General features: G+C 46.4%; 1 pseudogene; it reads right to left on the reverse strand.

The window, feature by feature from the left end:
* Positions 1–740: 740 nt before the first annotated feature.
* Positions 741–14,541, reverse strand: LOC129735207 (heat shock factor protein 5-like; annotated as a pseudogene).
* Positions 14,542–14,762: the final 221 nt, after the last annotated feature.

The following is a 14,762-nucleotide window of genomic DNA, read 5'->3' on the forward strand; positions in this document are numbered from 1 at the left end:
TTGTTTTCAAAACAAACCAAAAAAAGCGCAGAGCATGCATTTGCTGCCTTAACAGAGTGACATCTAGAATGCCCCTCACCCCTCATGAGACTTACAATTTTACATACAGGGAAGACCAGCTCCAGGTAGACTGAAGTACAATTACAACTTGTTGTACACCACAAAGTATAAACCAATGAAGATGCTTTATACCATTCAAATGTCAAAAGACTATACTTTCCACTGAAAACAGAACTTAATAACTATTTATCAGAAACAATCTAACCGTTTATCTAAATTTAAGCAAAAATCTGCCTCCAGTGGCAATTCTCAAAATACTCTTCTTTGTTGGAGATTAAAAGACGGTATGTTACAACCTAAAAAAGCATCCACTTCATCACCACGAATACACCTGCACTACACATGTTTCCCATGCAAATGAACACCCTAACTTGGCCAACAGGCTGACACATGTCATGCTCATTAACATGGGATACTTTTTCATTCCGTCTTCTTTTTATATCTTGCTTTACCAAGCAAACCCTTCACTGTCCATTAACAGCTTAATTAAAGAAGCCTTCGGTTCTTGAGCAGGCAAGAATATTGAAAAAGCTATCGGTCCAGACCCTAGTATTACTATCAAATATAGTTAGCTCAAGAAAGATGTTGGTTTACCTCCCTTTACCCCTTACCTGCTCTGGACTGAACAATTCTTCCTGAAAAATCATGAGGGAGAACTCAGCTGGGCGGTCATCTGGTTCTTTGCTCCGTTCTTCATCTGCTTCCTGTGTGGTCAGAAGTTCTTGTAGTATTTTAGCAGCAGCAGCAGTTTCTATAGACAGAGTGGGATCGGCAGCACAAAGAATGTCAGAAGGCTGTAATGGAGACAAATTCAGTGTTCGATCTGCTGCCACCAGAAATTACGTGTCTGAAGTTACAGGAGTGAGACGTTCCAGCTGGCTTTCCTCAGTTGAAGAAGGTGTGTAACTATTAACAGGCAGTGCCTGATTTCCATTAAGCTCCAGGATTGAACTCTGGCTCTCTACAGGTGCCACTTCCACTTTTCAGCTTTGCATGATGAATGCACCTCATCGGCAACCTGAAACATGGCTTCAAGACCGACTTCTGCCTTCTTGTTTTCTTCAGATATATTACATAGCCAGTCAGATGGCATCAGTTCAGCTTCATAAGATGACTGCATTGGAGGATTCTGGAAAAAACAAAATACAGTGAACTTTTGTATAAAAAATTACCATGACAGGATGTGTATTGATTCTGTTTATCCATTTATCCAAAAGCTTGAAAGATTGTCTGTTATTCTCAGTTAAAATAGCAAGTTTAACCAGAAGAAAAAAAAAAAAAAGCTACTGCTTTGTCTTGGTTTTCATTAACCACCTTACTCTTGGCACGCTTCCTTTCTTCTATTCATGGTCTATCCTGGAGAGGAGCTGGTGTATGCCTGCAGATGCATTGTCTGCACACCCTTTGCACCGCAGGTGTTAAATATACCCAAGCATTCAAATCAGAGACTTCTGGTCTTAGTAGGACCTGTGGGGGTACACTAGAACCACCCTCTTCACGTGCCACATATGTAATAGAAAATGAGAGAGAAAATCCACCCGCCTTCAGTTCCTTCTAAAACTCAAGCATTCCTGTTGTGTATAAACCCAGTATAAACCACAACATTTTTAAGCAAAAGAAAAAGGTCCATATGCTGTAAATGTGCATATGGACAACACAACTTGAGGAACTCACCGCTTCTTAACCAATAATATCATTTTCCTCCTCAAGCGACTGTCCATAGGCACATCTACACAAGGGGTGCCCCCCAGGGATGCCCCAGTCCCAGGAGGAGTGGGAGTTCAAATACCGATGACAGCAAATACTGTAAAACTGCCCTGCCTGTCACAGCCTCACATCTGGACTCTCCTGTCATGACAGGGTCCCACAGAGGCACAACTCGAAGTCTGCATCAATCTGCGTAAAAACCCGACAGAATTTCAGGTCAGAAACCCTTCTTGTAGAACCTACAGAGACTGCCTTTGCCATCACAGATCAGGTCTGAACACTACTAAAATTTTTCACTGTAATGACATCACAGGACGACAGGACACAATCAGCAATCCAGTGATGATTTTTTTAGTAGAATTCATATATATCGAATAACCTTTAAAACAGAACGAAGACAATGACAGAGTTTTTCCAAAGCATCAAGTCCTACCCAAGTGAAATAATAGATGACATTTTAACAGCCAGTGTCTGTACTGCTACTTCTTCTGGAGGTGACTCAAAGGACACTAGAAGGGTCATTTCTTCTGACAAATACAAGTCATACAACGATGTTGAACAGAAACTCAGGTCTATTTAAAATACAGCCTTCTTTTGGAAGAGATCCAGCATGAAGGATTAGTCCTTAGTGCCTGACTATCCTTAGACCTTCTAGCTGAGGTCATGGTTAATGAAAAGCTACTTCCAGAGACGAGTCAATTAGAAACAGGAAGCTACAGGATCACCTACTAGAAAAGCCGTATCAGATCAAATGCCAGTGAAGGACTTGGTCTCTCCCTGAAGGAGATACCACAAAGAGATGAGATCCCGTCTTCTGGGTGTGTGAAGTCAAGTCCTAGTGTGGATTTGTGTAGATGTGCCAGTTTGTAGATAGCCACAAACTGTGGAGGGTGGGGGGAAACAGAGGGGAAAATAAAACCTGGAATTTGAGAAATTTAGGTTAAGTTAAGCAAAATCTTTTCATTAAAGGCTAAGCCACCTTTATGTTTTTATGAGATAGGTTCAAACATTATGCCTCTCATTTGATTTTTTTTTTCAGTTCTATTTTTTAAAAATGTTAACAAGGTGTTTCATTTCTGTTGCATTGCTTGTTTACTGTCGTAAGTAGTCAGGATTTTAATTAAGATCTGGGTTACCAAACCGTCCAGGAATAAGATCATCCCTGCCAAAAACCGACCAACCAACCCACCCATACTGAATCTTTTTCTGCCTCTGCTTAGGGGACCTCAGCTTGAAGCTGTTATAGCACATATTGTCCTCTTGGATGCACTACAGGATCTCGTATGTATTTCCAACAGGAGAAAGGAGCCACACAAAGGTACAATTTAAATCCTTTTAGTTCACCTGGAAAAGATATGACAGACGAGGATGGGGGGGGGGGCAGCAATGAAACAAGGAAAACCAATAAAAGATTGAGAAGTCAGGGCTTGAAAGACTAATAGCTTGCTGGTCATGCAAGCTCAAGAGGAAAAATGGTCTGACTTAGCAAAAGTGGTGAAAGAGAAGATGGGCATTTCACCTATAAGATTAGCATAGCGTGAGCAGGAATTAAAGCACAACCACACCTTTTCAGGGACTGCTAGCACTACACAAATCTGGCTTGAGTGCTTGGGCAATCGGAATTCAGACTTGATTTCTTTTTGAAATAACATGGCTGATTATCATTCCTTACTACAAATAGAAAGTTTTTCTTCTTTTTTCTTGCACGTTTATTTCTTCCATTTCCTGTTACCTCTTGCTTCAGTTCCACAAGGAAATACTGACAGCTTAATAACCATGGTAATAGCAATAATCAAACAGCAGGGCTGCTATTAAAAAAAAAAAATAAAAATGAGGTGAGGGCAGGAAAAAAAAAATAATCGCTGAAATCCAACATGTAGCCTCAGTTCACATCTATGATAAAGCAGTGGGGAAGTATTGAGCTAATGGTTGTGAGCTGCCAGCACTGCTGCTGCAGAAGATAGCAGGAGGTCTCTCAAAAGACTCATTCCTACCCAAGGATACCGATTCATCACACTAATCCAAACCCCGCTTAAGAGAACCCTAATGGAAAACGGGTAAGAAGTTGTACCCGAGCTCCCTGTTTTGTAACCAACCGTGATGAGAGTGTAATACAAACCTCTGAAACCCCGATTTCAGAAACCTGGTGAGATACACCATCATCAGCCACCATGTCTGGGTATAACCACCTCTGCCCCCTTGCCATTCCACGCAGTAATTCTCTGCAGCTTTTCCTGGAGAGCAAACTGCAGCCAACCAACCAGTTAGTTACCGGCCTGGTCTGCCCGTGTTCCAGGCAGGGTCACCTAACACTTTCAGCAGCTCAGGTGCGTACTGTACAAGCCCAGCAGCTGGCCTCCAAGACCCAGAAACTCCACCTGTCTTAATCTCTCCTAAACTTAAAAAGTGATGCTCTCTGCAAGACCCAGTAAGAACAGCACAAGGTTTAAGCTTCCTTGTCCGAGAGTGCCAGCTTTTCCTTCTGAGACCACAAAGCACCGTCTGGATCCAACAGAAACGGGGCTGGTAACCAGCTTGCTGACTGCTAGTGCGCCGATACGGTTCGCTGTCTTCGGGACTGGCCCGGCAGTTTCGTATAGGCTTTGCCACTCCTATCTAGCAGCGCACAGCGGGACCAAACAGCCTAAAACGCCCCGCAAACCACGCTTCAACAGCATTGCACTGAATTCCTGCAACTGGTGGAAGGTATTGAGTGGAACGATAGGAAATATACCATGCAATAGTTCTATTTTTTGTGAGGAACAATAAAAATGCTTAGTCAGCCAGGGCTGATGAATTTTACCGCTTTTGAGGATTTGTGCAAGTGGTTACTGATGGATGATCAATACGCCAGCCGGGCAGGATGCTCAATACTGCAGCTTGCCACATCCCCCAGCAGAAGTTTGGGGAAGTATATGCCCCAGAACACACAAAAGGCAAACTGATTATTCCCCACAGCTCAGCAAGAACCGCAGGCAAACTGCTGTCTTCTGTACTACCTGCACAGCCTGTCACCACGTTCCAGGAGAAATGACCTAGGCTATGCTAAGACTCAGAAATCTCTAGAAGTCCCGTTGATCCACGCGGTACGATAGCTGTGTTACCCTGCTCAGAGACAGCCGGTTACTGACCTGGTGGAACTGATACAGGGCACTGCTCCCCTTTGGCCTTCTCACGCAGAGGATCGCCTTCCCACAGTCTCTGCCCAGATGCTCGGCAGCTTTTTGCTGGGGGTTTCCAGGAAACAAAGCAACCACTAGCAAGTGGCCTAAAGCTCTTCTGACTCCACACACTGCCCACGGACTTGCTTCTCCAAACAACTGAGTTTTACTAGACCCTTTGGACACTGTATATTACCCTTCAATCTAGCCACAACACCACCTTTGACAACTCCTTTGGAATGATTTACTATCCCATTGATCTCGGCCTTCCGAGATAAGCTATTTAATTGTGACTTCCCATCGCTCAGATGGATCCTCGCGTCCTGGATGAAAAAAGCAGCTCACGATCAAAGTGAGAGGACAAAGATGCACTGCGCGAAAAATAAATACTACAATATCGACGGCATGACTGGCTGTTGGCTATTTATAGCCTTACACTAACGTGTTATCTGTTGCAGAATGGCTGTGTGATCATGGCCATGACTCCCTTAAAGATCTTTGTGAAACAAAGTTAGCGTAAGTTAGCTGAAGCAGGCCTTGCAGCTATGCTGAGGCATGCTGATAAGGAAGCTGAGAAAAACACTGACCTTGTGCCTAATGTTGTAAATAACTTTGAGGAATTCGCGTAGACAAGAGAGGAAAAAAAAATATGTAGCTAGCTATCCGCAGAAACCGCAAGTAGGAGGACGTATGAAAATGTAACCCTTTAGAGCTTAGCCAATCAGCAGATGACTAGTAGGCATAATTAACTGGAACTGTATATATGACATAATCGCGCCGTAATAAATCGAAGCTTGCTCTATCACTCATATTGAGTCGGCTGCGTGCTTCCCCTCGCTCGTCAATGTGGCGCCCGAACAGGGACATCCCTCCATCTTGTGCTCCGTCTGAGGGGCGGCATGCAGATCTTTGTGAAGACCCTGACTGGCAAGACCATCACCCTTGAGGTCGAGCCCAGTGACACCATTGAGAATGTGAAGGCCAAGATCCAGGACAAGGAAGGCATTCCCCCCGACCAGCAGCGGCTGATCTTTGCTGGCAAGAAGCTGGAGTTATCCAGGCCATAACCTGCCCATCTTGGATAAGCTTATTTTTTAAAAAAACTCATGAATAAAAGACAAAGGTTGATATTTGCAAGATAGGAAACCGGATGATCAAGCTTGGGTAGGTCAACCCTTTTTCAACACACATAAGCATAACTTGCTTCGCTTGTCCTCTGTGAGGGGGGAAAAAAGTATATGTGTTACGCTGTAATAGAAAAGGAAGCCCTTGCATTCTTACTAAAGATCTTCTGATATCTGATAAGCCAGGCCCTCCAAATAAGGTGCAGTTTCCACTAGAATTACATAACGCATTTACAGGAAGTACTGGAGTTATCTTTAATAAGAGATCTCTGAGGCGGGGCCCATTCCACAAAGTCACCTTAGTTTTTCTCGTTCAACAAATGAAACTCAGGACTGCAGGAAGCTGTCCGGGACAAAGAACTGGAGCTGCTTCTCAGTATTTTCATAATATTAAAGAATCTCTTTTTGTCCAGGCAAGAACATTCTTCCAATACAAATGCAGGCTCATTAACTAAAAGTGATTCTGGTGAAGTCAAGCAAAAAAACACTCCGCTGATGAGGACACCCACTATGCTGCTACCCTGAAACCTAACCTGAATTACAAAACTACCCGTTTAACATTCAGTGGTTCTTTGAAATAGGTATTTGTAAACCACATCACTTTCACTTTATCAAGCAGATCAATTTTCAAATTTATATCCTTAATTTCACAAGTGTATAAACCTGCAGCTCATTCATACAGTCTCCTTCGCTTTCACCTCCTTTCAGTAGGCTACGCTCACCTGGAGAAAGCTGTCGTGGGTGCACGCTGAAGCAGTAGGACCAGCACAGCCAGCCAGAGGATCTGTGTGGGCTGCTGCTGAACAGCTCTGGTGTGGCTGCAAGAATTCAAACACAGCTATCAGACTGCCGGAACTTGTGTCTGGTGTGCAGTTCTATTGCTTACTTCGATTAAACATTTCAATAATCACACAGTAAGCGAAATTCCAGAAATTTATTGTTACCTCCCAAGTCATTTTAAGACCAATTTCTTAATCTTAAAAATACTTATTTTAAGATATGTATAGATATATTAAAAATATATATTGTAAAATTGATAAAACACACACATACATGCAGAAACTTCATCATCAGTCTTTTCTGTCTTAATATCACCTTTTTGACTTGGCTGCTTGAGTTTCTTGTCACAATACACCACAAAGTGCATTCACATAGCTGAGCCTAGGTGTTCATACACACATACACACTTGTGACCATGTGAATTTTAAGACTTACAAAGAAAATGAATTATCTTAACCCAGAGTGTGTCATTCCGAAGAATATCATGACTACTCCTGAACTACCACTCACCAGAAAGGTTTTCATATGTAAATGAACCCTACAGGCACAGATGTATGCCAAAGGCGCGATTGGACTTGCACTGTCAGGTGGCACCAATAACTAACATGTCTCACATGGTCTCCATGACTGATTTTTCATTATTAGACACTCTCAGATAATGAAGCTTCAACGCATTTCTTTCACCCGATTCTACTACTGTCAAAGGTTTTGCAGATAGCCGAAAGTAAACAGAACTAAATCCTTACAATAATTATGGTCTAAGGCTAGTGGGGAAAAAGAGACTTAGACGAGCATATTTTATTTTACTGACTTTTCAATAAGAATCATAATGAAAAACCAAGGAATTTTTTTGTCACGGAAGTTAACAAACAAGTTTGAATACACATAAAAAGAAATCTTTTCAGAAAGTTCTACTTTGATTTCATTTAATGGGACTTCAAAAGTGAAATGAAGAGTCAAGAATAAGATTGAACATACATTCTTCAGTTCTCTCACTTTTTAAATACGTATCTTAAGGTTAACTATCACTTTCCAAACAAACTAATCTTGCTGCTGTGCTCTCATGATGAAGGAAACCAGACTTTTTCATGTGGACATATGAAGAAACACGCTTTCAGCATGCTGTATGTTATAATATACAGAAGAAAGGATAGCGGAGAGATTAAGAGATACACAGGCACAGAAGTAAAACCGCTGAGACAGTCCTAGAGTGACAGTGAAAATTAAAAGATTTATCATACTCCAGTGAAATGTCACTTACACTCTCAGAAACGCTAATTAATTCACTGGAGGTTTCAAACGCCTCAGATTCCCTAAGTTTCTGCATTTTAGTTTTGATTACACCTTGCAAAATTTGGTATGTTTTCACCGCATTCTCACACCCACCTCCCACCCCAGAAGATTCTACCTGAGCAACATAGCCAAGTTATCCTTTAAACTTAAAGCAACGAGCGTCACCCAGTGAGAGAGATCTCCATATTCATGTCTAAATCTACGCTGGTCTCCCTCAGCTCCCCTACAGGCAGTACTTCAAAACAGGCACTTCCAGGACACCAGGAATCTTACCCCAAGACAAACTCTAAACCGAGCAACGTGAATCGCACCCGAGACGCCCCTTTCCTTCCCTTGACTACGGAAGAGGGCTGGGGCCTTAGCTGAGATAGAGACAACTACAATTCATCATGATGAGTTTCAGCCTATGCTCTGTAACCATAGAAACGCAAAGCGGGGACCACCTCCCACCTCCCACCTTAATGAAGCAAGTATTCTGGATGAGGCTTGGAGCAACCTGAACTAATAGAAGGTGTCCCTGCCCACGGCAGGGGGGTGGGAACTTGCTGATCTTTAAGGTCCCTTCCAACCCAAACCATTCTGTGATTCTCAGGACACCTGCTCCTGGGAGAAGACTTAATAGTTAGCAGCTGGTAAGGCAGGCTCCACACTTTGGCCACCACAGTAATCTCTGCATAAGGGGCACAAGGCAAGGAGCACGTGGCAGAAGTTGCCTGTCTCTTAAACATTTAAGTGTGTCTACAAGAAATGCCCAGCTCCTCAGAACCCTTCCTTGACAAAAATGACGTTATGGAAACTAGCGATTATTGCCTGAAATGTTCTCAGCAGAGGTCTCAGAAGAGATGCACAAAAGATGTAATGATTTCACTGTGTAGGATTTCTGAACAGGGACAGATAGCTGTCTTTGTGAAGGTGCGGCTGCCAAAGGAGGAGCAGGCAGAAGGAAAGAATAATAACTGAGCTTTAGTTTGTTCAAGGAAAGGGTCACTGTTCTGAATTTCAGAAGTTTTAGGGAAATTAAACAAACACACCACAAAACAACAACAAACAGACCACCACTCCCCAGAAAATAACCTATCATGTGATTTTTCCAATTCAAGGTAAGGGCAAGGAAAAGAACAGTAATTTGCTTCAACTCCTCTTCTGAAGAATAAAAACACTGAAGTGAGACTGATTTATTTTGTAATCAAGTGATTAAGTGAGACTGACAATTGTGGCAGAAATAATTTCGAAAAAAGAAAGGAGCCAAGACTTTTGTACTTTCTAGTCTTCAGTGCATAAAAAAATACAACATAAAGAAGCTAAGCAAGAAAAAAAAATTTAGATACAAAAACAGTACGAGCAGAATGAAATATTCTACAACAGGAGTCCTCAAACTACGACCCGTGGGCCAGATATGGCCCCCCAGGGTCCTCAATCCGCCCCCCCGTATTTACAGAACCCCCACACCACCACCACCCTGCCGGGGGGTGGGAGGGGGAAACCAAGCAGCCGCAGATGACTTCCGGCCACCTAATCCGCGCGCCGGCCCCCTGTTTAGAAAGTTTGAGGACCCCTGTTCTACACAATACGTTTGACTGATCTTTAAGGTTTAAAACCTTAACCTGGAAAAACATGAGACCAAGGCCTAGGATACTACTTCTTAACAAGGTCTCAGTGCTTTAATATCATTGTCCAAGTTTTGCTTAATTGAAAAAACAAAAATGAAAGTTAGCCTCACACCGACTAGTTTTGGACAAATGTTTTTCTCCTCGCCCTTTCACCTCAACAGAAAGGCTATCCAGAAAATCACCAGGGGACACGCAAAATCTGGAGGAAGGACACGAATAGCAAACAGAAACTCCTTTTGCTTTAAAGGTCCATCTTCCTTTTAGACTTGACACTTTCTAATTCTCACTTGAGATATACACATGGCAGAGTATTATAGAAAAATATTTGAAAGTCTCACTTTAAAATCTATTTTCGAAAAGCAAATGCAGAAATTTTTTTCCATACCTGTTGGACAGCAGGTTTGTGAGTACGGCACTGAAGATGCAGAGCTGCTACAATTTGCAATGGATGCGGCAACGCTTTGAGTCCCTTGCTGAAGTGGCGGAAGAGAAGCCACAGGCTGGAGTGTGTACGTGGCTCCCGTTGGAAGCGTCTGGAGTACCGGAAAGGCAGCCCCTTTATCTGGAAAAGCTGGGGAAGCCCCTTGCCCTGGCAGCAACCCAAGTGGTCCCTGCTGGATCCAAGTGGAAGGGACTGGAGTCGGACCTAATCTTTGTGCTGGTGAAGTGCTGGGGGCTCGGCACGAGGTTGCCATGTAGGAGTAAGGAGGGAAAACACCTTGACCGTAAAGTTGATGAAACTGTCCTACAGTCAGCAGTCCTGCAGTGGGTACAAAATAAAGCGAAACAAGTGTTAAGGAAAGGAGTTTTCACAGGCAAAGAAAGGCAATATGAGGAGCCAAGGCTCTACAACATGATTTGGGAAGACTGCCTTTGCTCCAGCATACTTAACCCAGAAAGGAGACTGTACTCTTAGACCCGAGCATGCAGTAACTGCTGTGCGGCACACGAGTGAAGCGCCAACACAGGTGTCTGCGTAGCATTCAACCTCCTTAAACTGGCAGTAACGAGTTACCCATATTTAGAAATGTGCCATACATCGGAAAGTGTAGTAACTTACTAAACCAAACAAAAGCAATTTGAAAGTACTGTGTGTTAAATCAGACAATACATTTTAAAAAAGGGACATCATAAAGCAAGATTTGACCAAACTCCACTACTGACAGCTCACAAACAGCTAAGGGAAGGGCAATGTCAAAATCCTCCAAAGGACTTTGCAAGTACTTTATGACAAGTCATTTATTTGGTCAAGAAAAAAAATTCAAAGCCAGTTTTTCCTCAGTCAGCTCAACTAGTTCAGTGCAGACTAAAATATGCCAGACTTTGCCATTTTGTTATTTCCTAGATAGTCCTTTTATTCTTCTCTATTATTTTACAGTTTCCTCTCTCAGACAGGTACTGTTTCATGAAATGGTATTTGCTTTTATACCATGACAGCCCAATTTCTGTTTCGGTGGCTTTCTTGAAACACTGACAGTAACACCCCGAACGCCTGCGCTCATTGATTTCTCTAAGAACTACTGCATTTGTGACTCCCCTGCAGGATTGCATTTAGCCATGAGAATTACAAGTTTCAGGATGGTTCACATCAATAGGGTTGATCTAGAAGCCAGGCTTTCTCAGACCTGTAGTTTCCAATTCTCACTCAAAAGGATTTTTTTTTAAAAATAGCCTCACATTTACCTCTGGCACTCCTCTGACGGAAGCTAATTCAAGAAATCAGTAACATACAGTCATTATTCTGCAAGTTCACATTTAACCATTAAGAATCACTAAATAAATACCAGCTGACCCTGAAGATTTGCTAAGACTTAACGTATAGGACCGTTTATTTCCTGTTCAGTACTTTCACCATTTATAAACAGAGAAGGAACAGGGGTATGAAAATCCTTTTGTTTATATTTTACCTTTGGATAGGGACATGAAGATTATCTAGTTCTAACACATACACAAGACACCACAGGATGCCAAGTTACCCACCTCCCGTTGCTGTCCAGGAATTGTTCCTGAATGTTTAACACAGCGTTACACGCTGCAAGACATTGGGAACAGACTGACGCTTTGCAAACACAAGTATCTCTTATCTATCAAATTACCTCACATTTACAGCAAAGACGTGTCCCTAAATAGTCAGTACAGAGCGCAACAGTGCATTGTCAGCCTGTCAGAACTTGACTGCATAGAAACCCCAGTGTTTTCCTTGTTCGTCTTTCTAGAAAATGAGACTCCTAGAGCAAAAACTCTGAAACTGCAGCCAGCAAAACAGAGGACAAAAAATGAACAGGTCATCTCTTTCTAATAATTTCCTTTACCAATGGTCTGCATTACATCAAACCACATGTCACTGAAGTCTGCAATGACTCACCTTAGCCTTAACAACGTTAACATCAAGTCATTACTTTAAATGCTTCCTAGCCTCCCTACCGAAATAAGTTCCATCCCTTCTCCGATGCTTCATTTTGTTTTCTTGGTATTGCACGTGCAGTTCCACACACATCACGGAAAACACCACTTGAATTAGATGACAGTTCCTACCCTGACACAGTAACCACGAGCATGGTGATACCCTACTCTGCTCTAAATGCCAGCCGGTGCTGCAGAGAGCAGTACCGTCAACTGCTTCTCCCCTTCCCCTGGTCGCACAGTCCTGCCGCTCCTCCTACACCGCGCCTTACAGTCCTGCCGCTCCTCCTACACCGCGCCTTACAGCTCTGCACCCACGGGGTGCATCACCCGGGTCCAGGAGCCAGCCACAAAAAGGCTGTTGAAGTCTTCTCCGATCGTTGCGCTGAACCAACATGTTGCTGTATCAGCTGCAAGGAAGATGACAGTTAACACGCCACCAAAGGAATGGGAAGCAGGAGTGCTCTTCTGGCAGCAGCCCACAGTTAGAGCAGCCCAAGAGCACTGCAAAGCAAGATATTCACATCTGCCTTACACAGCGCCAGCTACAAAGCTTTCGGGCCGATACAAAACGTGTGGAATAATCCTGAGGGCTCAGACTTGTCTTGGGAAAACTCAGATCCTCTCAAAGAGCATTAGAAAAAAGAAAACACGTTCTAGAGCTTTTCAGCAGTATTATTTTCTAATTAGCTCTCACCTACTCATGCAATCCGTTTTAAAAACTGCATAGCTTGTGAATTCTTTTTCAGGAGACAACCGACAAAAATCTTACTACCAGGTCTTGCCTCCTTTGCACAAAACTAACACGATGCTCTAATTATCACTTCACAAGACTCACTGTTTCGCACACAATTAATGACAGCTTATTAAGCACCCCTACTGATGGGCATCCTTACCGACGGGCAAGAAGCGGTAACGTTCATCTGGTAGAGCTGTGCCAGCTCCACAGAGATCGGGCAAGGGTGTTCTTAGTGTAGTACGCAATGGAGACTGTGCTATAGTCTACAGGCAGCCTGAAATACATGTGAACCATGCTACTCATGCTTACTGGCAGCAGATCTACCTGCATAAACAACGACAGCTTCCCTACACCAGGTGAACTGAGATGCCACCGGCAAGGACAGGTAACCCTTCTCCCTCAGGGGAGTGCTGATTTCCAAATCCCATGCCACCCAGCGCTTCTCAAAAACCCACCAAGGCCCCACACGGCCCACTCCGACTCACCAGGCCTGTTGGCATTGCTGAGCGTCGAGGGCGGAAGCAGCGGTTGCCCGGCCAGTGGCGTGCCAAGCAAGCGCTGGAAGCGGTTGGGTGGGCGGCTGGTCACATCCAGGCCCGCTGCCATCTTCGCCTTGTTGCCTTTCGTCAGGCGCTTCAGGTGGACGAGGAGGTCGTGGCGGTCGCGGCGAAAGTGGGGGCTGCGGAAGCGATGCAGGGGCCCGGTGCCGTTGCCACCGTTGCCTTGTCCACCCTCTGGGCCCGGCCCCAGCACACCGCTCCCCGGCAACACCCCCACCTTGCGGAAGCCATAGAGACTGAGCTGTCGCATGAAGCTGCTGAAGTTCGTGGTCTTGAAGAAACCGGCGGCTGCCGCTGCCCCACGGCCACCCGGCTGCGCGGCGACGGCCGGCCCGGCGCCCAGCAGCTCGCACTCACAGCGCGGCCGGTTGATGACCAGCCCCCGGCCGGAGGCGCCCCAGCGAACGGAGCGGCAGCGCGGGCTGTTGACCAGCCGCCGCAGCCTGGCGGGGAAGGTGTCGGCACTGACGGGGCCGGGCTGCTGCGACGCGTCCGTGTCGGTAGGTGGCGCCAACGCCGCGCTCAACCGCCGCCCCGCTCCTCCGCTTCCCCCGCCACGCGCCGAACGGCACGTGCCCCGCCTGCGAGGCGCCGCCCGCCGCGCGCGGCCCCCGGCCCTCAGCCCCGCCGCGGCGCTGGTCCGCGCAGCGCCCCGGTCCCTCGGCACGGCACGGCCGCAGCCCGGCCGCCCCTCAGCTCGCCGGTGCCCTCAGCCCCGCCGCCCCCCTCAGCCCCGCCATCCCCCTCAGCTCCCGCCGTCCATTCAGCTCCCCAAGTCCCCTCAGCCGGGCCATGTCCCTCAGCCATCCCCCTCCGCCCCGCCGGTCCCCTCGGCCACCCCCTCCGCCCCGCCGGTCCCCTCACCCCGCCGGCCCCTCAGCTCCGCTGCCACCAGCATCTCCCCTAGCTTCCGTGAGCGACCGGGCGGCTGAGGCCCGGGGCCGAAAGTTGCCGCTCGGGGCGGCCCCGCCGCCAGCCCGGAGCCGTCCCGGCGGCAGCCTGGAGGTCCTCGAACCACGGCGCGGGCGGGCGCCGGGCCGTGGAAAGCGGCTGCAGGCGGGGCAGAGCGGGGAGCACGCGTTCCGCAGCCCCGCGCCCCGCCATGGCTGCCCGCCGCACCGGGACCGCGCGCGGGAAAGGGGGCGGGGCCGCAGGGCCACGTGACACCTCGCATCCCAGGGAGGGGCGGGGCGGGGGCGGGTTCTGCTGAGCAGCCGGACCTGCCCGGGCCGCTGCGCTGTCGCGGGGTGCGGGCGGCGGGGACGGAGGGGACGGAGGGGGGCGCGGGTGGCGGGGACGGAGGGGACGGGGGGGACAGAGGGGGA

The sequence above is a fragment of the Falco cherrug genome, unplaced genomic scaffold (assembly GCF_023634085.1).
Source record: "Falco cherrug isolate bFalChe1 unplaced genomic scaffold, bFalChe1.pri scaffold_58, whole genome shotgun sequence".
In the NCBI taxonomy this organism is placed as follows: Eukaryota; Metazoa; Chordata; class Aves; order Falconiformes; family Falconidae; genus Falco; species Falco cherrug.